The 26,840-nt window shown below is 47.5% G+C and overlaps 1 pseudogene; it reads right to left on the minus strand.

Annotated features, from left to right (window-relative positions):
- Positions 1-945: 945 nt before the first annotated feature.
- Positions 946-26,840, minus strand: part of LOC115144684 (neuropilin-2-like) — a 75,976-nt pseudogene continuing 50,081 nt past the window's right edge.

The following is a 26,840-nucleotide window of genomic DNA, read 5'->3' on the forward strand; positions in this document are numbered from 1 at the left end:
GGTTCGGCTGTTGTGTTTAGGGACCATAATTGGGCTGTTATGTTGCACCGCAGAGCGTGCTAACAGCCGCACCCACTTTGACTGGGTAACAACGTGTCAAAGCTCTGAATCACTGGTTGTAGAGCAGTGGGTGTTACTACCTCAGTAAAGAGCCCACTCAAAGCTGAGCCACGGTTCCCCAGGAAGTATCGAACAGCGAGTGTTGTCAATCCAATGTGAGGGACATGAAAAGTTGAGACGATGACCTTTTGTTGGTTGGTTGGGAGCCAAATTTCCCACCTCAAGTGATAATTCGCTCAACTATGTCATTTCATTAAGCTTTCCCTTTAGATTCAATTCACAGTCTGTTCATGTTAAGACTGTAGCCATGTCCTCCCTCTTATCAATACCAACCAGAGAAATCCTTGCAGTCACGGATATGTTACAGGCCATACTTTCCGGTTGTGTTAGTGTTTAGGTATGAGGGCTGACATGGCCAAACAAAACCATGTGTAGGAGATGGGGAGCCATGTAAATGGAGGAAGCAGAGTAATCATATGTGTGTGTGTGTGTGTGTGTGAGACGCCGGGCACTTCAAAAGCTTTAATGTTGGAGCTCCTAAACAAGGGCGACTAGAGGTCTGGGCCATGGAGAGATGAGAGGAAAACTATGGCTGGCTGACACTGTGTGTATGAATGTCTGTGTTCATGTTTGAAAGCCTGTGCGCGTGTGACCTATACAGAGTGTTTGTGAATACAAAACGGGGTACAGTGTGTGAAAAAAATGTGCCTGTGAGGGTGTTTGTCCTGAGTGTTTAAATGTGTACATGGCTATAAACAACACAATGCACGGTGTGTGCGTGTATAAGCACAGGTTACCTCAGTATCCTCCTACTAACAACCCATCTGAAACTCACACAAAGCAAGACAAATGAGCACATCCAGCGATGGCCACCAAACCCCACTGTATGGTATAAATCCTTTATTAAATAATCAGAATAACAATATTAATAACAATCATAAAAAGAGCATTTCTGTACAAAGCCTCCAAGCAACAATTAGGTCTGACCAGAGTCCGAGTGGTCCTTTGTGAGGTTTAGCCCCTCTCTTGCCCAGGGAGGTGTGTTTTGGCCCCTCCTTGCCCAGACAGACTGGGCTGCGGTCCTGTATCTGTAATCTGATACGGGCTACAAAGGCAAGCTGGGCCACAGAAGCTCCAAGGCACCTGGAAGAGAGTCAGTGGGGTCCAGTGATGGGAGCCTCTGGGATAGGAGAGGGAATGTGGGTTTGGTGGGGTGGAGGGCAGAAGGGAGAAGGGGATAGGCTCCACCTCATTGCCCAGCAACCCCCCCCTCCCATTAGCCTGGGTCCACTCCAGTGCCTCCAGACGCACACAGACCTATACATGCCCAGCATCGCATTAGAATGACCAGGATACTATTTCTTCGGTGTGTGTGTGTGTGTGTGCTAGCATGGTGCACGCTGTGTATGCGTGTGTGTGATCAGTGTGTGTGTGAAAGTGAGAAGTCTGAGGTACAGTGGAAATATTTACTGCTCGCTTTCCCTCTCCTCCTTCGCAGGGCTAGATAGTCCAGAGGGAGCAGATGTGTGTTTAAATCCTCCTGGTTTTACCTCTCCCCCGTGAACCCGTTTCCTGTTAAAACGACAGCCTGGCCGTGACAATGCAAAATGGAGTCAAAGTGTGGGAAAAAAAAGAGCAACAAACATCAGACGAGGAGAGCACGAATCATGACACCAAGACCACATCGGTCCACTCTGAGGGAATGGTGTCCTTCCAACTGGTGCTTCCTCTACCAATCGCTGACTTCAAGCTCAGATGTGTGTCCACTGTCAAGCAATGGTCTAGAATATATATATATATTTAGTTTTTGTATCCCACTTTGCGTTTTATTGTCGATTCGTTCAGAGTACATTGTGCCCGGAGAGGTTGATTTTAGGATTTAGTGATCCATTGATTACTTTTTTTCTTCTCTCTTCATCAGTTCTCATTTGTCGACGGCTATTCAGTCTCTGCCTGGATTTCCCAGCAATCCATACGCTGCGCTGACCAAAACCATCTTCAACCTTGACGTTTTTACTTCACCTAGTCACAGTTTACTGTAAACACGACCGTCAACCTTCTTTTCGAAGCAACCCACCGGCAACAACAGCCTGAAACTAAATCTGACAATAAACCCCCTTGCTTTCGATCTTCAACAGAACACGTTTAGAAGAGAACGTGATTAGAACCCCATCCTCCTCCCTCCTTTATTTATCAGCATTTACAGGCTGGCAACAAGATAAAACAAGCAATAAAACAGAGAAGGCTTGAACAAATAACAAAAAGACACACACCAAAGATGGCGATTAGTTTAAAAATACCACAGGTCTGTCAGAAAAAAAGAAAGAAAAACGCTTCAGAAAGAATTCACTTCACTAGGTTCTAGGCCACTGTGTCCACATGTCTAAGCCACTGTGTCCAGGTGATAGAGAAACACTATCTAAGCACCTGTCTAAGGCGTTTTCAGTGTCAAGGAGTTTAGCCTAACATCTTTCCAGTTTATAAACTAGACCAAGAAAACTATGATGTATTTATATGGAGTTCTGAAACAAAAAACATTTTTTTGGGGGGGTAGTAGGTATTTGCCCATTGATATGTGTTGATATTTGAACTCCCCTGTCAATGGAACAGTCCGCTATAGGGACCACTCTGGGAAATACCCAATCCTTCCCTCAATGGCTTCGGTCCAGAAAACCCCACACTGGACTGCACCACTTTGATTGAAGTAGGTCTCAAGATCAGTCTAAAAAGTGGCTTTTCCCCAAAATGCCCTTCCATCTGGCAGGTGTAGTCCTTCAGCTCAGAAAGGAAATTCACAGTCCAAGCTACGCAGAGAAAACAAAAGAGGAGATAATCTCCTCAAAATGGCTGCCTTTCTCCTTTCCTCTACCCCTCTCCTCTCTCTACTCTTTCGCCTCATGCCTCGGTGCAGCAGCGCTGCTGGTTGAGCTTCACCTTGTGCTTGAGGCCGTCGTACAGCTCAAAGTTGTAGTTCTCCAGCGTGGTAGAACTACGCGAAGACAGGCCACTGTAGGAGCACGTGCAGTAGAGCAGCAGGCCGGCACACACAGCTCCCATCAGCACGCCCAGGGAGCTCATAACGATGATGGTGACCAGGATGGGGTCCAGCGTGTACAGCCACGAGTTGTCCTTCTCTGCCGAGGAGGAGACGAGCGTCTCCGGCTGCTCGGAGGACGGGGCCGCCGTACGCAACTCCTTGGGGAACGCCCAGCCTGGACGAGAGGAGAAAGAGAGAGATGGAGGAGAGGGAGAGAGAAGAGACAGGGGAGATGAGAGAGAGGAGGGGAGAGGGAGCGAGTGAGAGAAAGAGAAGAGACAGGGGAGAGGAGAGAGAGGAGGGGAGAGGGAGCAAGAGAGAGAGAGGAGAGAATAAGAGAGAGGCTTATTAGAAACTAGGCGTTTTTTCACATTTGGAAAAACATTTTGCCGTAATGGACACTTAAAATACATTGTAGTCGGTGGAAACACTTACCTCCATCTAACTGGTCCCTGCCATTAAAAAGTCTGCTGTCTCCAAACTCTGGCCTCTTATCTATGAGAGAAGAAGATATAACAGAACGATTGTACAACGTATGTACAATGCCAAGTATCCCTACAGTACATGTTGGTTTCGTGCAATAATGTAGGCTGTCTACGTCAATCTTCCTTCACTGTAATGACTAATTAATGACTACAATATGTGTTGGGGCTGCTCAAGTCCAATGGCATACAGACACGTACCACAACGTAGAAAAATACCACTTTATTACCACAGACCATATTCACATTCATTGAATTATTTCAAATCACACTTTTCACATTGCTCACAAAGAGGTTCCGGAGCCCAAGTGAAGTATCAGCAAACAATTTCACCATCATCATCCTCCTCCTCCTCCTCCTCATCATCATCCTCATCCTACAAATAGATTATGCACTGAGCTCTAAACAGATGAAGATATAATCAAACACAGTTCCCTCCTGGCTTCCACCCACTGCATTGTGACGTGGTGTGAACATCACGAGACACCAACGAGTGTCAGCACTGAGAGTGCTGCTAAGAAGTGCTTAAGCCTAGCCCCCCCCCCCCGGCGCTGTTTTTTGAAAACGGCACTTCAACTTCAGGTTTGTTGTCATCTCGCGAGGTGTGTGTGTGCAACACTTGGCATGTGGACAGAGGTGGGAGTAATTGCTTGGCAAGAAACACCTTAACTGGAGCCCTCAACGAGAATCATTAATGTGGTCTCCAGGGGCAATGGCTATTGGCTGCTGGTGTGTGTGTGGGGGAAGGGGTGGGGGGGGTACAGTGTGTGTGTGTGTGTGGGAAGGGGGGTGTACAGTGTGTGTGTGTGCCGGGGGAGGGGTGTATGTGTGCCTGTGTGAGAGAGAGTGTAAGTGTGTGTGTGTGTGTGTGTGTGTGTGTGTGTGTGTGTGTGTGTGTGTATGCGTGAGAGATTGTGTCGGTGTGTGTGCAGGAGACGGGAAAAGAGAAAAGTGCTTACTGCAGACTAAATAAATGTTATCGCTCCATTACCTGATTAGAGATATTAAGAGCTTGGGAGCGGACCTACGGTGAGATGGACAGAGTGGGGTGCCCAACCCCCGGTTGATGTAAAAGCACATTGTGAGAGGGTGCCAAGAAAACTTCTCGTCGCTCTGAGGAAACTAAAAAAGCCTGGATTGCCACACACATTCACCCCACTCAATATGTCCCTTTTAGCCGTTATCTAAACCGCCAGATAACATAGTGGCTTCCACAGAAATGTTTTACTTAATACTCTGGAGGCATCACTCTAACCGTAAAACACATTTGGTTGTCCTACTTAAAGGGTAAGTTCACATCCCGGTCCACCGCTTGTAAATGGAAGCCCCATCATTGACTGATTTGATTTAGTGGTTTATCTTTTCCACTCATTCGGGGTTGAGGCATATCGGTGGATCGACACAACTATGGGACGTGGACTCATCTCATAGGCGGCTTTTGAGATCGGAAAACACCTCTGACATATTTGGTGGTTAAATGGGCAGGAATTGAACTAAACTACCTCTGGATGTACAATAATGGTGAGATTGATAACTGTTGATCGTTAATAAAGGGATAGTTCACGCACAATTAAATATAGTTTTTCTTCCCCTGAAAGCAGCCTATAGAATCCATGCTTAGGCTTTATTTACATGGCCACCGTTTTGTAAATTGGGTGAACTTCCCCTTTAAGGGCCATCTGATCCTCAGAGCTCGACATAACCACGAACAAACCAACTTAAATATGTGCTAGCTATTATCATAATTGGGCCTGGTCCCATTTCAAGCATATTTCCAATGATCTTGGCCACCAGTTGTTATAGCATGACATTCTTGGCCCTTTTGTTTTATACCCTCAACTTTCTAATGAGGGATGCATCCTGCCAGCATCCATCTTATGTCATAGGGAAGCATTGTTTGTAGTTTGTCTTTGGTTTCTATGTTTTGGAGCGTTTTCAACAGAAGACAAAAAAAAATGTCTTCCAGCTGTTTGAGAGTACTGCATAGAGATGGATGTGGGGCTTACCAGCCACATGTTTTCACATGGGTGACACCATCGAGGACTTTCCGAGACAGAGCACAAACAATGTGGGAATGAGCATTAATCACTGACGATGACGACATTATAAAGAGAGGGGACTCTGCTCACAGACTGACTGAGGGGTCATATTCAATCAGAAGCTTGATGCGGGGATTCCGGCGTGGGACGACTAAAATGTTATTCTTGAGCTGCGCGAATGAGATCGATTCGTCAGGTCGATAAGAGCGACACGTAAAAATGTCATATTCAAACATGCTTTTTTGTTGTTGTCTTACACTGGTAATACCCGATAACCCGGCCCACTCATCATAAACAAAACATAAGACAACTGTTACGGTGTATCCATATCTCCTTCAGCAATAGTTAACACTGACAACTCAGCAGCCTGTCCTGAAGCACCATCTTTACAATGAAGTCACTCCTGTAGAGCATCCATTGGCTCTGACTGTGACATTCCCCCTCCTCTCTCTCTCTCTCAGAGTGTTGCCAGCAGAGCTGTCAGTGAGACAGTATCTCTCGCTTGTCTGTTTGTGGTCTGACAGCGCTGGATGGTTTTACATGACTGAACCACAACACCCCACACCGGGCCGGGAGGCTAGCCCACACAGAGTGTGTCCGTGCTGGCGTGATTCCAGGAAGCCCATGGGTTAGGAACCAGAACCAATAGTAAGGCTGGAGGTTGGGTTTGAAACAAGCCAATCGCATAGATCGCTTCATCTCTACGTGGTCCGTAGACAGGTTCAAGCGACAGAAATAGTGTTCGAAGAGCTAGTCTGTGAACAGTAACATCCGCTGCTGATGAAAGCAGGGCCCAGAAAATGTCACTTCCAATCCTTGTCCCCCCGTTGCTTCATCCATGAGCCATCAAAAGGGGAGGGGTTTAGCTGTAAGGACCACCTCTTCCTTTCAGCAGAGGGCATACGTTTGGTGGCTGTGGTTGTCTAGCCTCACGGTGAGCACGGGCTCCGTCCCTGGAGCGGCCGTCACCGGGTTACTGGCTGAGCACTGGGAGTACTGAAAGTACTGGGACTGGCTGTGGTAGGCCACAGAGAGCTGGCTCTTCTTCGCTGCCAGCCTTCGTCGATGGCAACAGAGCGCTCGTACCAAGATGGCCACCGCCAGGAGTATCAGGGCGCCCCCGGCGGCCACGAGGTAGTACCAGAGGGTGGGTACTAGTGGCAGCGCCAACGTGTCTACTGTGGGGTCACTCCCGCCAGGAACACCTCCCCCTGGTGGAGAGATAAGGAATATGTTGGCTCGGGGTGGAGGGTGCAAGCAAAGCACATCCAATGGACTGCTTTGTTTTGGTGTTGATTTTTCTCCCCTGTGGCTTTCCATTACATGAACAGCAGGCGTACGAGCACATGGGCATGCACAAGCATGCCGGCTCAAACAGGGGGGAAAAAGTTATTCATCACAGATAACGGCTGAAATAAATCAAAACGCATCAGGTTTTTACATTATTTTTATATTTTGTATCATCTGAGGATTGAAGCTTGGGTTGCAGCCGAGGGCGAGAGAGAGGTGACTTTCACACTGAGAGCAGTGGAGCATAGCTACGGATGTTCAATGAGTCTGTGGGATTGAATTGATCCAGTGCTCCAATGAATACAGCTCTCATGTAATAACTTGGGTGTGAAACAAAGGGCGTGGCAATTAGCTGTAACAGAACGGACGCACGTGTGCACGCACACACACACACACACACGCACACACGCACACACGCAAACACACACACACACACGCACGCAAACACACGCACGCACGCACGCAAACACACACACACACACACACACAGAGACACACTGGACAGACTAATTCACTTGTCAACAAACAAATTCAGTTTGAAAGAAATCAAACCAAAAGAGGTTTCAAGCACTGTGGTTGATTTATGATTGAAACCTGGGTTGGCTCAAGACACAAACTGTAAGTTGTTGACTTTTTGTAAATTCAATTGAAAAATCACTGATGCAATGTTACGTGACTCCGCTGATGAAGTAAAATGCCCCCCCCCCAATGAGGAGCCACTATTTCCTGTTGGTACAGGAAGTTCCAATGCTCCACTGACCAATCATAAGACCCCATGGAGCCTATATAGGAATGTTCTGGATTGTTCTCCCTTTAATTTGGAGACAGTGATGGAATTTGTTTGGCAGGTTCAAATGGATTTCCTTGGAAAACACATTGCTCTGTTCTGTTCTCATCTTTGTTTTTGGTGCACTCTTGTCCAGTTCTTTCCTCTTCAAGCCAAGAAGTATCTCCGTGGAGACCCTCCCAACACCCAAACACAGCTCCTCTACTTCAATCCTATGAACCCCTCTTACAATGTCTTCCAAGACACAAGCTCTCCTATTCATACAGGTCTGTGAACTCATACGCCGACAACCGTTTCCAAGCACTCAGGTCTAAGCTAAGAATAAGGAACAAAACCAGCAGTTTAAGGACCCGAGAAAGAGAGAGACTCCATGTATGGTGTAGAGTTGAAGCCACCCTGAGTATTCGACCATGCCACATAATTACAGAGGGAAATGGTGCGTGTACCTGCCACTGCACTGTGCACACGCTCATTAGACAGAGCTGAATGGATGAGAGAGACACCGGCGTTGCAGCTCAGTCACTCTATTTGATTACGTTTCACTACGAAGTGTGTATGTGTGTGCGGGGGTGGTGGTGTTGGGGTGTGCATGTGTGTGTGTATGAGTCTGTCTGTGTGTGTGTGTGTATGTGTGTGTGTGTGTCTGTGTGGGGGTGGTGGTGTGCATGTGTGTGTGTATGAGTCTGTGTGTGTGTGTATGTGTGTGTGTGTGTGTGTGTGTGTGTGTGTGTATGAATCTGTGTGTGTGTGTCTGTGTGGGGGTGGTGGTGTGCATGTGTGTGTGTGTATGAGTCTGTGTGCGTGTGTGTGTGTGTCTAAGTGCGTGCGTCACGGTGGAGGAAGAAATTGCACACACACAAATTCCCAAGCTCTTATCTTATTGGAACCAGCAGCCAAAAACACTATATCAAGTAATAACATCAATCCCCTATAGCTCTCCCAATTCTTCTATTGAGGCAGACAGTTCTTTTAAAAACATGGATGTCAAAGCAATAGTATGAATTTCTCTGCAATAAACTGGATTCTGCTGGATTCAGTGGGCTCTGATGTCCTTTGATGATGTCTGGATGCTGATGATGATTCTTGGGAATCGTTGGTCACCAAGGCAGCATTAGTCAAGCGGCGAACACAGCTCTTGCACACCCATTTCCATTGATTGGACTGGGCTTGTCACATGGGTGCCATCAAGCAAAGCTCCCATTAGCCAAAGCTGTACAGTGCAGCGCAGCGCAGCGAGCAGGAAGCGGAAAACATTTGCGCAGGAAGTGACATCAATACACGGCCAAAGGGGCGCAAACTCACCTGTCATGTCGGGAAGGAAGGCAGCGAAGGGTTCTGAAAGAGAGAAAGAAACAAACAAGACTGTTTATAACCTGTACAATAGCTAGGAAAGTCAGCCAAGAACATTAAAACAAATTGAATTTGGATTAAATTTCTGTTGGCACTGATATCACTCTATTGCCTACTGACAACTTTCTTAATACTTCAACTCAAAAGAAGCACAATGAAAAAGCATGTGGGTATGTCTCTTCTTGGGGTAGAACGCAATGTCAAAGAGTGTGTTATTGTGAGTTGGGAGACTTGGAGTGCGAATGTGGGAAGTTTGAGTCATTCAAAGTTGTGGAGTCCAGTTGAGCTGGGAAGGTTGCTGCCTGGCTGCCTGGCTGGCTGACTGCACACACAACGTTCAGTCTGATTGACTTGGAATGGCAACAAAAAGCATGGGGGCCTGCGAGAGGGCAGACTTGGGAAGTGGGGCCTTCTTGGCTGTAACACCAATGTGCTGTGAACAAACTCGACTGCGCTGGTTGATAAGAACACTCCCAGCATGCCTTGGGAATGAGGAAGAAGGAGAAAATGTGTAGAGGCGGAGAGGAGTGGAGGCACTTCCACACAGGTTGACAGAGGGGGGGGCGGGTTTTCATCTTTCGTCTAACAACCACACTACCGTACACACACACACACAGCCCAACTCTATGAAGTCAAACTCGATGATGGCAGGTTTCTGGCTCAGAACCCACGGTCTGTCTGTGATCAGTTTAAGACCTACTCCTAAACCCCCCTGCTCTGGCTAGATTAAAAGCCCAGCGCATGCACGCACGCACACACACACACACACACACACACACACACACACACACCAGTGCCGGATCTATTGCTTTGACGGCTCTGGAAAGCTCTGTTTACAGATACGAGAGAAGAAGAAGAAATCTAACGAAACATAGATTAGCATCGCGGGGGCCCACGGGGCGTTTATGGCCTACTTTCCATTCTTCCTTTCTTTTTCTGGCAGAGGAATAACACTCCACTCTTTCGTTCATTCTCTCTCCTTTCATCTCTTCGCTACGGCTTTCAGTAGTAACAGTCAAGTCTGTCCCCAAGATTCCGATGAGGGAACTTGGGGTGTGTGTGTGTGTGTGTGTGTGTGTGTGTGTGTGTAGTGGGGTGTTTAGAGCACAACTGGAGTGACAAGTCAGGGACCCCAGGGGAGGAGGAGGAGGTAGAAAAGGAATGATGGAGAGAGAGAGATAGATAGAGGGGGGAACAGAAGTTGAGTGGTGTGGTGGTGGGATGACAGAGGAAAATAACTGGGGTGCTGGAGGGTCAGGTGTGTGTGCACATGTTTGTATGATCTGCAGGCTTACGTGTGCACTCCTCCAAAGGTGTACCAGAATTCATGTGGATGTTGTCGATCATGATATGGCCCTTGGTTCCCTGGTCAACGAAGCCTTCCATAACCACCTGAGAGGAGGAGGAAGAGTAGGGGAAGGAGGAGGGGAAGGAGGAGGGGAAGGAGGAGGAGGAGTAGGGGAAGGAAGATGAAGAGGAAGAGAAGGAAGAGAAAGAGTAGGGGAAGGAGGAGGAATATTAGGGTAAGGAGGAGGAGGAGTAGGGGAAGGAGGAAGAGGAGTAAGGGAAGGAGGAAGAGGAGTAAGGGAAGGAGGAAGAGTAGGGGAAGGAGGAGGAGTAGGGGAAGGAGGAGGAGGAGTAGGGGAAGGAGGAGGAGGAGTAGGGGAAGAAGGAGGAGGAGTAAGGGAAGGAAGGGGAGGAGGAAGAGTAAGGGAAGGAAGAGGAAGGAAGAGTAGGGGAAAGAAGAGGAAGATTAGGGGAAGGAGGAGGAGTAGGGGAAGGAGGAGGAGGAGTAGGGGAAGGAGGAGGAAGAGGAAGGGAAGAAGAAACAAATGACCTACATGTAGATGCAGGGATATTTCTTGTACATAGAATCGCTGTAACACATAACCACTAGTAATATACTTCTACTTGTTTCTCCAGCTAACTCCAACAGACTATTTTCATGGTAGAGAGAGGGGAGCATGCTAACGCCCGAATACCTGGAACTCTTTGGGGGATCGGGGCAGGATGGTGCGACCCTCCTTCCAAACGGGTCCCTGGTCGCCGTGGAGTGCCCATAGAAGGGTCTCCTCGTGATGGGCATCACGGAGAAGGATGCGCAGGGTGCCCTGGGCCTCTCCCCACAGCTGGTAGGAGAAGAGCAGGCAGAGAGGCCCCGTGTCGAGTCCCACCATGGGGCTTAGGATCCTGGCTCGCTGCTGCTCCGTCTTGGGGTTGGCTTCGATGTACAGGTAGCTATTCAGGTCTGTGTGGGGAAGGGAGACAACGCAGTGGTGGGTTTAGAGACTTGAGATGTTGCAGTGAGGGGAACACAGGCGAAATACATGCACACACATGAGGGAGTGTATACACACACACACACACACACGTACGCACATCAGCGCACACAAGAATAAAAGAACACAATACCACAACTACAAGGTCAGACTTACAATAGCACAGGGATATGATACATACCAAATCCCACCTAACAGAAGAATAGGGTCAGAGAGAGAGTCAAGAACTAAGGGAAGGGGGTGAATTCACAGCCAACCGAAAGGAGCCATTCCCATTGGTATTCAGGTAGACTGGTATTCCCATAGGTATTCAGGTAGACTGGTATTCCCATTGGTATTCCCATTGGTATTCAGGTAGACCCATTAGACAATAGCACTGTGTTAAACACAGTCAAGTTGTTTATAGAATATGTTTAGTTAGTAAATTGGATGTGGACTTGGAACCCTGATGGGGGGGGTGTAGAGTTAATTGGGCGATGGGACCCGTATCAACACAATCCTGACAAAATCACCTGTGCTTTATCGCAGTGTGTGATAGAGCAGTTAGGTGAGGGAACTACAGATGAAAATCATCACGTGTGTGAATATTGTCCAAGAGGCACTAGGCACAACGAAGTGATGGATATTGGCATCACCATATTCCAACTGAATGTTCATGTATAAACCGTTGTATATTAAACTGACATGAATGATGTAATATATACATAAATAGTATATGTTATGTCCCCTGTACCCAGGCAACAGGTGTCTATTTTCAAAATATGATTAAAACGATAATTTTGACCCCATGGACTTTCAGTCCTTGCATGTATAGCTCCATCTACAAAATTGTTTGGTGATTACATTTCTCCAGTTCCATCCCTCAGCTTCATAGAAAACATTTATTTGATTTATTTCATAGAAAACACATTTTTATTACGGAATGGGCCTTTATTGCTGTTTAGTTTGAAGCGAGACCATAGAAACGGAACTCGATGAGCACAGTGCACAATGTCATAGTCATTGACCTCGATTGTGATGCAGCTGTGATGTCATCCGAAACAACTGTTGAAGCAAGGTTCTAGAGGTCAGCCACATCATTTAAGGCCCTTCAAAAGCGTTACCTATCACATTGCTATCTGCTCTTGAACAATTTAAAAAAAACTAAAATTACAACAAGTTCTTTCAATAATGGACTATCTCCAATATCTGAGCCAGTTTGGGCCTTTCCATCCCTTCCCGTTGGACCAGTTCACCTGGTTAGTGTTGAGGATGGTTCCTAAGGACGTTCTCGCCTCATGGCTGATCACACAGATGACAGGAGGATCTCCTGTGCCTGGAGTGGCTGCCAACCAGAACCAGGTTTGTTTGGCCAAGATTATAGCGAGTAGTCTGAAATGGCAACTTATTCCCTATATAGCTAGTGAAATACGTCTGACCAGAGCCCTGGATCTAGGGCAGGTTTCTCAAAAACACTGATGTAAAAACAGCTTCATAAGTACAATCTGATTTATTGAGTGATTCATTGCAAGGACAATGGCAAAGTCGATTTTTGAATACCCCACCTGCATGCCAGTTCCAGCCCAACTCAGCCCCTGCCACCTTCCAGCCAAACTCCAGCTATGGACAAGACCAGGATCATTTTATGGACTGGAAAGAGGGGCCCCAGACCAACAACAACAATCAAGTGCATTGTCATCAGGATGTGGAGCCAATGGATGTCAATGTTGTTGTGGAGGTGAAAGACAACAGCCAAGCACTAGCCACTTGGCAGGCAAAAGTCTGGCCCAGCCAATCAGCAGCCACTACCAAGAACACAGTCTGGCCTAAACATTTCAGACTACTCACTATAATATAGGCCAAACAAACCTGGTTCAGCCAGGTTTGTTTAGCCTAGATTATAATGAGTAGTCTGAAATGGCAACTTATTCCCTACATAGCTAGTGAAATACTTTTGACCAGAGCCCTGGTCAGGGCGGGTTTATCAAAAACACTGATGTAAAAACAGCTTCATAAGTACAATCTGATTTATTGATTGATTAATTGCAGGGACAATGGCAAAGTCGATTTTTGAATACCCCACCTGCATGCCAGTTCCAGCCCAACTCAGCCCCTGCCACCTTCCAGCCAAACTCCAGCTATGGACAAGACCAGGATCATTTTATGGACTGGAAAGAGGGGCCCCAGACCAACAACAACAATCAAGTGCATTGTCATCAGGATGTGGAGCCAATGGATGTCAATGTTGTTGTGGAGGTGAAAGACAACAGCCAAGCACTAGCCACTTGGCAGGCAACAGTCTGGCCCAGTCAATCAGCAGCTAAAGGCCAGGCAACAGTCTGGCCCAGCCAATCAGCGGCTAAAGGCCAGGCAACAGTCTGGCCCAGCCAGTCAGCAGCTAAAGGCCAGGCAACAGTTTGGCCCAGCCAGTTAGCAGCTAAAGGCCAGGCAACAGTCTGGCCCAGCCAATCAGCAGCCACTACCAAGAACACAGTCTGGCCCAACCAATCAGCAGCTGCTACATTTTGGTCATCCGGCCAGCAGAATTCCGCTATGTGTGGGCCAACGAGCCAGACAACCACTAAACAATCATCCACTAGCCAGACAGCCACGAGCCAGACAGCAGTCTCCAACAACCAATCAGCAGCCTCCACTAGGAGAGATGGTGACGATATGAGGAGCAGCAGCATTCACCAGGACTACGACCCCAAGAGGAGGAGGATGTAAACGTGAGGGACTCCAAGGGCCATTTTTCCCCCCACTAACATGGAGGGTCTTTCTCACAGCTTAAAGACTCAGTCCAACACAGAGACTTTGATGTGTGGATCACAGCATGAGAAGCTGTAGAACCACAAGAGTGACTATTTTCTGCAGAAAAATAAAAGTTTGATTTAATGCCAACTAAATTCAGTATTGTGCTTTTGTGTCCATGTTATGGCTGTAGCTAAATGTGCGTCGTAAAAGAATGTGCTGTCGTGGAGGGAACTAAGTCGTTTACTTGATTATATTATAGGTATAGACTACCGGTATAAGGACAGATATCAGCATCCGCAATGTAAATTCAGATCACTCGCTTGTTATGAATTGAACACTTTGTCGAGGAAATGTACAGCCTACAATGTGTGCCTAACTTGAATCTGGGAGACGACTGAAATTTGAGTTGTATGTGAGAGGGAGAGAAAGCTTACTACAGTCAAGTGTGTATTATACTGTGCAGTACAGTATGTGCATGTGTGCGTAGCCACCCTAATAGTCTGTCTAGCAGATCACACAGTAGTATCTGTGGAGGGGGAAGAAAGCTTCATCCACGATGACAGCCCCCCTCTGCTCTCTAGTGTGTGTGTCACACCAGACAGCGTGTGTGACAGGGTCTCCCTTGGCTCTTCCAAACACCACAGTGTGTGTAAGGAGCCCTCCCATTCAACACCATACGGCACTGTCTATCACTGTGTGTCTATCTGTGTGTGCGCGCGCGTGTGTGTGTGTGTGTATGCGTCCGTACATCTGCGTGTCTGCATGTGTGGGTCTTCGCCACACGGAAAACATCCCCACTTTATCAAACTGATCTTAATGTGTTCGCGGAGAACCCCCATCTCCCTACACCTCGGGTGAACCCAGCGAGAACCCCCCCCCCCCCCCATTGTTCCGCAGCTTGTTCAGCAGACAGCTCATAATCGAGAGGGGCGCGTTCTCGTGATATGATGCAACAGCATTATTAATCAATTTTCTCAGCAGTCTCCTGCAGCGAGCGAAGACAAGGAGAACTCAATCTACAAACACAGGCCTCGTTATGGACGCCGCCAGCACCACACGTTGACGGCGCATGTTCTCCAAGCTGTTATGTTTTCACATTTTAAAAGGGAGAGAGATCAAGAGGTTACTGGGTCTGGGTTTTCTGGGTCACGAGAGAGATAAAGGAAGGGAGGGAGAGAGAGAGAGAGAGAGAAAATGGGAGAGAGAGGGAGAATGGGAGAGAGAGGAGAGAGAGATAAAGGAAGGGAGGGAGGGAGAGAGAGAGCGAGAGAGAGAGAGAGCGAGCGAGAGAGCGAGAGAGAGAGAGCCTCTCTCTTAGGCTAATGATGATTAGGCTACAATCTTCGACCTACATACCCAGGGATTCCCCGATCTAAAGCCCAGGTGACAGAGATTCCCAACCACTTTGAGCGCGAGCAGGTCCTGAAGCTCCGCCGTCAATTCTTCACAGCTTGCAGCTCGTTAAATATTTCATGGGCCCTATTCGAAATATATCAAATCCAATGAATTTTAAAACAAGGTCAGGATAACAATCCCTTTAACCCCCAGTGGCTGAGTCCCGAATGGCCCCCTATTCCCTATTATAGTGCACTACTTTTGACCAGGACCCATAGGGCCGTCTCATCGGGACCTGGTCAATAGTAGTGCACCATATAGCAGATAGGATGCCATTTATAGCACAGTCAGTGTAAGGAAACCTCAAAGAAAAACTCCAAACTGCTCATGTCTTTAATTAATATGCCAAAAGCTTCACTCTTTTTTTGATCTGGGGGTATGTATAAAGGGAACTTAATAATTGCTCTAAGTACATGGAAGTCTACTTAGAAAGCTAGAGATTTGCCTGCAAGGTAATCGAGGGGCAGGAATGCGCGGCTGGGAATAATGGTTTTCCTGTTTTTTTCCTCTGGAATTTCTTGCCTCTGTAGTTAATAAGTGCTATGGGTTCTTAACTTTTTCCTGTCCAGAACGCTCCCGGAACGATCCGTTAGCATCACAGAGTTGTAGCGCAGTCCCAGAGAGCAGACTGGAGGAGTTACACATTATAAGTGTGCGGTTGTGTGTGTTTGTAAGTCACAAAATCTGCCTCGGCTGAGGCTCAAACAGAGTTGTTGTACCTCCACATGTTCACAAACACTAAACAAGGACTTTACTGTATTTCAAGCTAAATTAGCCCAAGTGGCGATCTTATCTCTTTCTTGCCTTCTGAACATGGTTGTGGTGAACCACCATTGCCAACTCTGACTTAGGTGGGGAAGCTCGCTGTGCTATGCTCAGGGAGACTTACCGGTGGGGGGCAGAGTGAGGTTCAGGCCGGGGCCCTGGGCTGGGGCTTTGGAGCTGTTGTGGAGGGACCAATGGAGCGAGGCGCTGGGGTCGTGAGTCCAGCCACACAGACCCTGCTCAAAGTCACACACACCACCCATGGATGGAGGGGAGGAGCTAGCTCCTGGAGAGAAAGGGTGGGAGAGGGACAGAGAAAGAGAGAGAGAGAGAAAGAGAGAGAGAGAGAGAGAGAGAGAGAGAGAGAGAGAAAGACCGAGAGAAAGACAGAGAGAGAGAGAAAGACAGAGAGAGAGAGAAAGACAGAGAGAGAAAGACAGAGAGAGAGAAAGACAGAGAGAGAGAAAGACAGAGAGAGAGAGAAAGACAGAGAGAGAGAGAAAGACAGAGAGAGAGAGAAAGACAGAGAGAGAGAGAAAGACAGAGAGAGACAGAGAGAGAAAGACAGAGAGAGAAAAAGACAGAGAGAGAGAAAGACAGAGAGAGAGAGAGAGAGAGAAAGACAGAGAGAGAGAGAGAAAGACAGAGAGAGAGAGAGAGAGAGAGAGAGAGAGAGACATCAATCATCAAACATTCTACAATAACATACACTACAGTTCAAATGTTTGGGGTCACTTAGAAATGTCCTTGTTTTTGAAAGAAAAGCAAAAAAATTTGCCCATTAAAATAACATCATATTGATCAGAAATACAGTGGAGACATTGTTAATGTTGTAAATGACTATTATAGCTGGAATATCTACATAGGCGTACAGAGGCCCATTATCAGCGACCGTCACTCCTGTGTTCCAATGGCACGTTGTGTCAGCTAATCCAATGGATATTAATATTTTAATGGACAAAAAATTTGCTTTTCTTTCAAAAACAAGGACAAATCTAAGTGACCCCAAACTATTGAACGGTAGTGTACATACACACATAAATGATCTATATGCAACATTTCCACATGCTTCCAGACACTCACCTCTGCTCGCCCGCTGGGCAGTGCTGCTCTCCATTGGACCAGACAAAGTGGGAGAGGCTGTGTTGGCCAGAGTGCTGGTTTCTATGGAGACACACCACATAAGTGTTGTCAGTTACATCCAATATGCTCAATGTAACATACTCAAAGAAACAACACCGCTCCGTGAATGTGACCACAGCTTTCTGACTAATCAACAGTTTGCCCATGAATACAATTTCTCAATCTCTGCTTCTCACAGACTCGTGCTCACTCCACACGCCTAAATGAGAGTCTGAGGTCATCTCCCTCCCTCCTGTCCTCCCTCCCTTCCCCTCCCAGTTGAGATGACAGGCTGAGCCAGGTGGTGATAGCCCAGTCATGTTGTGTCTCTTAGCCCAGACATCTCCCTCCCTCCATGGGTCTCGACCGTCTCCACTGTCTCCACCTCCATCCCACAGCCCAGTCAGACTGGCTGCTGGGGCCCTGGAAGGACAGGCCAGACACCACTGGCTCCATGGGTGATGGATGGGTCTGGCTCGTTCAACCTTGGAATGAATGATCACACACACACACACACTGCTTCCAGCAGCACATGGCCTCCCGACTGCATCAGGAATGTTATCGGCAATAAGTAGCCATGTTATTGGGACCAGATGGGACGACCCTGGTTTCGTTATGCAATGACAGAGGGAAAGGTTTGGGTCATCTCTGCATTCCAACCACAGTCAAACCAAGGTCCTAATCATATTATCATACACCCCATATCATACACCCCATGGCCCCCATATATCGCATCATGGGAATGTGTGAAAACGCTGTTCCAGGATCTGTTCCAAAAGTTCGGGAACCACTGCCTTAGAGTATATACTGTACATTCAACTTGTGCATTCTGATCATTTATATGTAAAAATGTGTATCCAAGATGGCAACAACAACAAAAGATTCCAAGCATTCATACCTTCGACGACAAACATGGAGGGAAGTTGATTACGTTGTCCATATTAGGACAGATTGAAAGCGAGTCCCGCTGAGAGTCAAACTAGTCCTGCTGGGAATGAGGCTGTCCTAATATGGACACCACAGATGACTGATCCTTTGACATTTTACCGTGACACAACTGCCTGCGAGGGGGAGAAAAAAATGTATACGGGTGAAATGAATGAAACGAACACAGCCGGACGCCTGGCGCTGTGGAAAAACACAACTAGATAGCGCTACATGAAAGAACAGTGCCCAGCTGTTGAGGTCTCTGACTGCGTGACATTAGCCTAACGGTAATGTCACACCCTATACAGAGGCAATTAGTTGGCCGATCAGATTTTAATCACCAAGGAGCTATGGGGACCCCACCGGCAATACATTACTACTCCACACAAACCTTTTTCACATCCGACGACCGTGTATCCTGTTATTTTATCCCCCTTAGCGCAAGCCATTCCTCCAAGCCATTGCATCTCTGTGCTTTCAAAGGTCAGGCCTTGTCACAGTGTAAACGGCTTGACCTTTGTGGGGTGTGACAGGGGTGTGCGTGTGTCTGTGTGTGCGTGTAACGGGAGAGAGACTGGGAGGGGTAACGGGAGAGAGACGAGGAGCTATGACCTGCCTGCCTCTCCCCGAGGGCTCTCCACTCCTTGACATGTGTGAGGAAGCAGCTACAGAGCTGGGCCGAGAGGCCGGCCCTTATACAGTATCACTGTGCCTTTCTCCTTGTGCAGAAGGCCTCCCCGTGCAGGAGGGCCTCCTCGTGCAGCAGAAGCAGGCCTAACCGTGCAGGGAGAGGATCCCCTCAGGCATCAGAAGGCCTCCCTGTGCAGGGAGAGGGACCCTCATGCAGGAATAGCCCCTTCAAATCAATTCAAATTTGATTTGTCACGTGCTGAATACAACAGGTGTAGACCATACAGTGAAATGCGTACTTACAAGCCCTTAACCAACAATGCTTTAAGAAGTTTAAGAAAAAAAAGATAGGTAAAAAATAAAATAAAAGTAACAAATAATTCAACAGCAGCAGTAAAATAACAATAGCAAGGCTATATACAGGGGGTACCGGTACAGAGTCAATGTGGAGGCTATATACAGGGGGTACCGGTACAGAGTCAATGTGGAGGCTATATACAGGGGGTACCGGTACAGAGTCAATGTGGAGGCTATATACAGGGGGTACCGGTACAGAGTCAATGTGGAGGCTATATACAGGGGGTACCGGTACAGAGTCAATGTGGAGGCTATATACAGGGGGTAACGTCACCGGTACAGGGGGTAGTCAATGTGGAGGCTATATACAGGGGGTACCGGTACAGAGTCAATGTGGAGGCTATATACAGGGGGTACCGGTACAGAGTCAATGTGGAGGCTATATACAGGGGGTACCGGTACAGAGTCAATGTGGAGGCTATATACAGGGGGTACCGGTACAGAGTCAATGTGGAGGCTATATACAGGGGGTACCGGTACAGAGTCAATGTGGAGGCTATATACAGGGGTACCGGTACAGAGTCAATGTGGAGGCCATATACAGGGGGTACCAGTACAGAGTCAATGTGGAGGCTATATACAGGGGGTACCGGTACAGAGTCAATGTGGAGGCTATATACAGGGGTACCAGTACAGAGTCAATGTGGAGGCTATATACAGGGGGTACCGGTACAGAGTCAATGTGGAGGCTATATACAGGGGGTACCGGTACAGAGTCAATGTGGAGGCTATATACAGGGGTACCAGTACAGAGTCAATGTGGAGGCTATATACAGGGGGTACCGGTACAGAGTCAATGTGGAGGCTATATACAGGGGGTACCGGTACAGAGTCAATGTGGAGGCTATATACAGGGGGTACCGGTACAGAGTCAATGTGGAGGCTATATACAGGGGGTACCGGTACAGAGTCAATGTGGAGGCTATATACAGGGGTACCGGTACAGAGTCAATGTGGAGGCTATATACAGGAGTACCGGTACAGAGTCAATGTGGAGGCTATATACAGGGGGTACCGGTACAGAGTCAATGTGGAGGCTATATACAGGGAGTACCGGTACAGAGTCAATGTGGAGGCTATATACAGGGGGTACCGGTACAGAGTCAATGTGGAGGCTATATACAGAGGGTACAGGTACAGAGTCAATGTGGAGGCTATATACAGGGGGTACCGGTACAGAGTCAATGTGGAGGCTATATACAGAGGGTACAGGTACAGAGTCAATGTGGAGGCTATATACAGGGGGTACCGGTACAGAGTCAATGTGGAGGCTATATACAGGGGGTACCGGTACAGAGTCAATGTGGAGGCTATATACAGGGAGTACCGGTACAGAGTCAATGTGGAGGCTATATACAGGGGGTACAGGTACAGAGTCAATGTGGAGGCTATATACAGAGGGTACAGGTACAGAGTCAATGTGGAGGCTATATACAGAGGGTACAGGTACAGAGTCAATGTGGAGGCTATATACAGGGGGTACAGGTACAGAGTCAATGTGGAGGCTATATACAGAGGGTACAGGTACAGAGTCAATGTGGAGGCTATATACAGGGGTACAGGTACAGAGTCAATGTGGAGGCTATATACAGAGGGTACAGGTACAGAGTCAATGTGGAGGCTATATACAGAGGGTACAGGTACAGAGTCAATGTGGAGGCTATATACAGGGGGTACAGGTACAGAGTCAATGTGGAGGCTATATATAGGGGGTACTGGTACAGAGTCAATGTGGAGGCTATATACAGGGGGTACAGGTACAGAGTCAATGTGGAGGCTATATACAGGGAGTACCGGTACAGAGTCAATGTGGAGGCTATATACAGGGGGTACAGGTACAGAGTCAATGTGGAGGCTATATACAGAGGGTACAGGTACAGAGTCAATGTGGAGGCTATATACAGGGGTACAGGTACAGAGTCAATGTGGAGGCTATATACAGAGGGTACAGGTACAGAGTCAATGTGGAGGCTATATACAGAGGGTACAGGTACAGAGTCAATGTGGAGGCTATATACAGAGGGTACAGGTACAGAGTCAATGTGGAGGCTATATACAGGGGGTACAGGTACAGAGTCAATGTGGAGGCTATATACAGAGGGTACAGGTACAGAGTCAATGTGGAGGCTATATACAGAGGGTACAGGTACAGAGTCAATGTGGAGGCTATATACAGAGGGTACAGGTACAGAGTCAATGTGGAGGCTATATACAGAGGGTACAGGTACAGAGTCAATGTGGAGGCTATATACAGAGGGTACAGGTACAGAGTCAATGTGGAGGCTATATACAGAGGGTACAGGTACAGAGTCAATGTGGAGGCTATATACAGAGGGTACAGGTACAGAGTCAATGTGGAGGCTATATACAGAGGGTACAGGTACAGAGTCAATGTGGAGGCTATATACAGAGGGTACAGGTACAGAGTCAATGTGGAGGCTATATACAGGGAGTACAGGTACAGAGTCAATGTGGAGGCTATATACAGGGGGTACTGGTACAGAGTCAATGTGGAGGCTATATACAGGGAGTACAGGTACAGAGTCAATGTGGAGACTATATACAGAGGGTACAGGTACAGAGTCAATGTGGAGGCTATATACAGGGAGTACAGGTACAGAGTCAATGTGGAGGCTATATACAGGGGGTACTGGTACAGAGTCAATGTGGAGGCTATATACAGGGAGTACAGGTACAGAGTCAATGTGGAGGCTATATACAGAGGGTACAGGTACAGAGTCAATGTGGAGGCTATATACAGAGGGTACAGGTACAGAGTCAATGTGGAGGCTATATACAGGGAGTACAGGTACAGAGTCAATGTGGAGGCTATATACAGAGGGTACAGGTACACGGTTAGTCGAGGAAGCACTGCACTTCAGACCGGAAGGGAGTACAGGGCCTATATGTATCAAGTGTCTTATAGTAGGACGGCTGTTTCAGGATCTACTCAGCGCTCTTATCTATGTTGTGTCATTTATTGTGATCGAAAAACCGATCCTAAATCAGAAGTCCGACTCTGAGACGCGTGATACAAACTGCACCAGGGGAACTGTCACGTTACAGAGAGTACGCTGAACAGCGCTCCAACCCTTCCCCTTTCTCACAGTTCTCAATTCCCCCAGCCCCCTACTTCGCTCCTTCTCTTCTGGAAAACAGCCATAGCTCTCTCCCAAAAATATGACTCAGCAAAATATGAGCAAAAAAAAAATAAAGAAGTAAATTACGTAAAGAGCCTCTATACAACACACACACACACACACACACACACACACACACGACATTGTGCATGCTTGGAAAAACATGTTGTTTTCCCTTCACTGCCTGACATTTAGGGTTAAGTGTTCTAAGAGTGGGTCACCACCCCCTGTGACACCCACGTCACATGGTAAGGGAGAAAACGCTGGCGCAAACAAGAGTGCAGAGACACTAACACAGCAAAGCCTAAGCATCCTCCCCACACTCTGGATCATCAAAAGGAATAAGACAATGGGCTCTATTTTCGGCAGGCATTAAACCACGCTCCATTACAAGTTCGTCCTGTTTAATGCCGGCGCTCTTCTATTTTCAAATCCTAGCGCCAGGATTGGTCATTTAGCTGTTTTATATGGACTCGCTTGTGCTGAGGTGGGAGAGGTGGCAATGTTTTAGCCGTGTCCTTAAAAACCTGCGCCCGTGAGGATATTTAAGACCGACCAGAATCTTTTTTTTTTTTTATAGCAATAACGCGGTTGTTTATGGCACGGATTTTGACAGCAGAAGTGCAGCCTAATTCAGCCGTGACGTACAGTGTTCATATGCACATGAAACAAGAGAGATGTACTTGTTGTGCCCGTAAACCTCGTATGTAGTATACTTTAGCCTTCCCTCCTCTCAATGAAGGCTGTTTTGTTTTGTCCTGCCCAATGCATTCCCTCACTTTGGAATACAAATTAAATCACCAAAGCTTTATTAAAATATCAAGTTTGGGAGCAGCAAAACAGTGAACGGACATCCCCTTCTTTATCAATGTACAGTAGGCTATTTATTGTACGTTAGTTTAACCAGCTCCTGTTGTTATTTTGGATGTGCGTTAAAAAAAAAAAACTCAACGCAGGCTATATGCCCATCATTGAAAGAGGTTTGCTTGTTTTCGGTTTCTTTGATTAAAAACACATTCCCTTTTTTGGCTACCCTTACCCTACTATAACGAAAGCTGGTTCAACAGCAATGTGCCAGGTGTCTTTCTTACCCTGGCCATGCATCATCACTTTGGCCATGCATTAGCCCCCCAAAAAAGGGTTCTAAATGTTTCACTCTTAGTCAGCATGCTTTTTGCATTATTCACATAGGCTGGTTTACATCCCCATTCCAAAAGAGTACATCTTGTCCTGTTACCAAAGACGTACTCCGCCAAACACATATTCAAATGATTCAGTCCTTTAACGCCATATCAACGGTAGGCCCAGGCCCAGGCTCTTCATTGCTTATTGAGAACGTACCTCACACATACAATTCACAGGAGCGTAATCATTTTTTAATTTGAGATGTGCGATGTGTAAAGGCCTTTATTCATTACAACAATGTTGTCTGTCAACACTCCAAAAATATTGAGTAAACACTATATATATTTTTTCCACTGTTGGCATTACTCATTAGTATAACCTATGCTATTCAATCCACGATGGACGAGGAAGAGAATATTTCGTGCCGCCCAGCCTAATTGGAGTTGATGACAACGCAAAGACATTTACATACATTTACATTTAAGTCATTTAGCAGACGCTCTTATCCAGAGCGACTTACAAATTGGTGCGTTCACCTTAAGACATCCAGTGGAACAGCCACTTTACAATAGTGCATCTAAATCTTTTAAGGGGGGGGGGGGGGGTGAGAAGGATTACTTTATCCTATCCTAGGTATTCCTGAAAGACCTCAATAACCTGAGACAACAGCATGCAGTATTAAGCTATGAAATGTGTTGATAGGCCAATGAGTGGCCAAGCCCTGTCACACCTATAATTTATTCAGAACTAATCAACATTATTTTTTTTATTTTTTTTAAATATGCCAAGAATACTGTTTCAATGTCAAACTTGCATTTATTGTGTTGTCTTCTGTGATGTCTATAAAGTGTCAATTGAATACATTTCAACTCTATATCTGACACGGTGTCTTCTTTTACAGGGGGATGTTGTTTAAGCCCATAACCATGTGTGTGAGGTGGATACTTTTGTTTCAAAGTAGATTTCTTCAAGACTACCGAGAAACACTCTGCGTGACCCTGATTTAGCCCGCTGCAGTAAAAGGTTCAAATAGAGCCCAATATGTCCTTGAAGACTGCGAAACAAAGCCTAAGAGAAACCTCCGAAGTTGATCTTGAAAGAAGACACGAGAGATACCCAGGCAGAGTTTTGTGTTCGATGCGTATGTGTGTGCATAAGTGTGTGTGTGTGTGTGTGTGTGTGGGGGGGTTGAGAAACAGAAGAGGAGAGTGGAGGAAGAATGAAGAACAAAAACATTTACAGACCCACGCACTAGGCCTAAGGGTGGGAACAGAGAGAGGAGAGGAGAGAACAGAGCCATGTGTGGGATTTAACAGTGAGAGGGAGAGAGAAAGAGGATAGTGAGATGGTTGGGGGCAAGAGGAAGACGGAGGATAGAGGGAGAGCGAGTGAGAGACAGAGAGGTAAAGGAGAGACAGAGAGGCGATGGGAGCAAAATGGAGGGGTGACTAAAGATTTTACAATCCTCCTGTGTTACGAGGCACGGCCCTCCAACCCTCCTGTGTTACGAGGCACGGCCCTCCAACCCTCCTGTGTTACGAGGCACGGCCCTCCAACCCTCCTGTGTTACGAGGCACGGCCCTCCAACCCTCCTGTGTTACGAGGCACGGCCCTCCAACCCTCCTGTGTTACGAGGCACGGCCCTCCAACCCTCCTGTGTTACGAGGCACGGCCCTCCAACCCTCCTGTGTTACGAGGCACGGCCCTCCAACCCTCCTGTGTTACGAGGCACGGCCCTCCAACCCTCCTGTGCTACGAGGCACGGCCCTCCAACCCTCCTGTGTTACGAGGCACGGCCCTCCAACCCTCCTGTGCTACGAGGCACGGCCCTCCAACCCTCCTGTGTTACGAGGCACGGCCCTCCAACCCTCCTGTGCTACGAGGCACGGCCCTCCAACCCTCCCACTGTGAACACAATGCTCTGTTGAACACCAGTGTGGCGTTCAACGACTCCGTCTCTCTGGGATCTCCTGCGTGTCCAATAAAGAGACTCCGGTGACAGATTGCAGTAACACAGGGCTTTCACCTGGTCTCAATGCCTTCTACATGGGGCAGGGTTATAACGTCGGGACGGCAGTGGGTGTAGCCTCAAGGTGAAGGGTTGCCGGTTTGAATCCCAGCACCTGCGTGTAGACCTCACCGGGAGCAGCAGAAAGGGATGGGACGAGGAGGGAGCGACAGAGGACAGATGTAGGGAGGGGAGGAACGCAGCTCATTTGTCAGTCTTTCATGTCGGCCAATCCTGGGTGTGGTACTGAGGGGCGCTAGTCTGTTATTCTGACAGAGAGAGAGAGAGAGAGCGTGTTTGTGTCCTTGTCCTCTTGTTCCGTGTTAATGGAGGGTTCTGGCCTTGTATCTCCTCTCTAATGGCGTAGTGAGTGAGTCAGAGAAGAGTGGGATAGAAAATGAAGAGGTCCACATCATCCTTACACCACTGAACGGGGCTGTGTACCTTGTGCAGACACACACACACTACAGTGTGTAGGTGTTGAGACTTCAGCACAGAGGTTCTGTGTAGGGCCATTAGGAGCCATTGTCTGCTGTGTGTGTTTATGCGGAAGTGTTGAACATTCTATTCAGGGTGGGAACAGAGAGAGGAGCCTAGAACCAGCTCAGGGGAGATGAGATGTGTGTGTGTACTGTGTGCTTGCAGCGATGGTGTGTGTGTGTGTAGGTGTTGAGCCCACTGTCTGGTGCTGTAACTCAGGCGTCCTGCGTAGGCCCGGTGAAAGGCAGTGAGAGGCCAGATGTGTCTACTGCCTCACATCTGGATAGCAGACCATACCAGCAGTGTGTGTGTGTGTGCGGGGTACCCTAGGGACCGATTCCTCAGAACCCGTCCAACCCTTTCTCCACTCCTTGAAACTTTAACCTTCACTCTTTCCACTTCCACTTGCATTCCAACCCCCAAATCGTGTATCCAGTAGACTCACAGGTGATATATGGTATGCGCACGCCAGCACACTTTAAAAAATATATATATTTGTGGAGTATTTTGACAGTTATGAAATGACAGAGAGGAGAAACCGCTTGAACGCTTGGAGCGGGGATTGAACCCCGGTCTCCGGTGGGGGAGAGGAGTGTACATGTGTCTAAGCCGGGAGTGTTATTGTTAGAACCGCGGGCTCAAGTCTTACCTGGCACGTCACAGCCCAGTATTTCCACTCTCATCCCGATCCCGGCAGGAGACCACCTCTCTGGATAGATCCTGATGAACTGGGCCAGGGTCTCCTCAAAGCGCCGTAGCTCAGGGGTGTCGTAGTGGGTATTCCCCTCAAATATCTGCAACACACACCGAAACAAAGCAGAAATATTGAAATCT

The sequence above is a fragment of the Oncorhynchus nerka genome, linkage group LG2 (genome assembly GCF_034236695.1).
Source record: "Oncorhynchus nerka isolate Pitt River linkage group LG2, Oner_Uvic_2.0, whole genome shotgun sequence".
Classification (NCBI taxonomy): domain Eukaryota; kingdom Metazoa; phylum Chordata; class Actinopteri; order Salmoniformes; family Salmonidae; genus Oncorhynchus; species Oncorhynchus nerka.